Source organism: Lathyrus oleraceus, chromosome 1 (assembly GCF_024323335.1).
Source record: "Lathyrus oleraceus cultivar Zhongwan6 chromosome 1, CAAS_Psat_ZW6_1.0, whole genome shotgun sequence".
NCBI classification, from domain to species: domain Eukaryota; kingdom Viridiplantae; phylum Streptophyta; class Magnoliopsida; order Fabales; family Fabaceae; genus Lathyrus; species Lathyrus oleraceus.
In genome coordinates, this window is record NC_066579.1 from 290,062,606 (window position 1) to 290,063,654 (window position 1,049).

Below are 1,049 nucleotides of genomic sequence, written 5' to 3' on the forward strand. Positions count from 1 at the left end.
CTCGCTAGTTGTTTAAGTTGCTTGCTAGTATGTATGTTTTGGTTCAAGAAGTATTTGTTTGTATGAGCTTAGGTAGCTATGAAGCTTTCCATCATTAATTCTAGGTTTGACTTCCTAGGCATGTTAGGAGCATTGTTAGCTGGCTTTTGATATCCAAGCATAACAACTAGTGTTTGGCCAGGTGCATACAAGGCGTTGTTATTCTTATACAAAAAATTAGGATGGTTTTTCCAACCTGGGTTGTAGGTATTCGAATAAGGATTTCCTTGTGCGTAATTCACTTGATCGGTTGGGACTCCTGCTAATATCTGACATTCTAGTGCAGTGTGTCCAGGGTTTCCATATAACTCACAGTTTGGAGTTACGGCAGCCACGGTGGTTGCGGGTGGTATGATCAAGTTGTCTAATTTTTGAACAAGGGCATCTACCTTGGCATGGACATGGTCAAGGCTACTGATTTCGTACATTCCACTTTTTGTTTGGGACTTTTCTACTGGAGTTCTTTCACCTCCCCATTGGCAATGGTTTTGGGCCATGTTTTCAATGAGTTGATAGGCTTCGTTGTATGGCTTGTCCATAAGTGCACCGCCTGCGGCAGCGTCTACTGTCAGTCTTGTGTTATGCAGAAGCCCATTGTAAAATGTGTGAATGATCACCCAGTCTTCGAGACCGTGATGTGGACATATCCTCATCATGTCTTTGTATCTCTTCCACGCATCGTAGAGAGATTCTACATCTTTTTGTTGAAATCCGTTGATTTGAGCTCTCAGCATAGCAGTTTTGCTCGGCGAAAAATATCGGGATAAGAAAACGTTCTTCAGTTCTTCCCATGTTGTAACTGAGTTGGATGGCAAGGATTACAATCAAGCCCAAGCTTTGTCTCTTAGTGAGAAAGGAAAGAGGTATAGTCTTATCACATCTTGAGATACACCGTTCGCCTTCACAGTGTCTGTGTACTGCACAAACTTGGTCAGGTGTTCATTAGGGTCGTCCGTAGGATTTCCAGCAAATTGATGTTATTGGACGGCTGATAATAATGAGGGTTTCAG

At 42.5% G+C, this 1,049-nt stretch overlaps 1 non-coding gene across 1 annotated transcript; it reads left to right on the top strand.

Annotated features, from left to right (window-relative positions):
• The first annotated feature begins 666 nt into the window (after positions 1-666).
• On the top strand, positions 667-773 carry LOC127116139 (small nucleolar RNA R71). The gene has a single exon (XR_007801119.1). It is a non-coding gene; the product is annotated as a small nucleolar RNA R71 (small nucleolar RNA).
• The last annotated feature ends 276 nt before the right edge of the window (positions 774-1,049 follow it).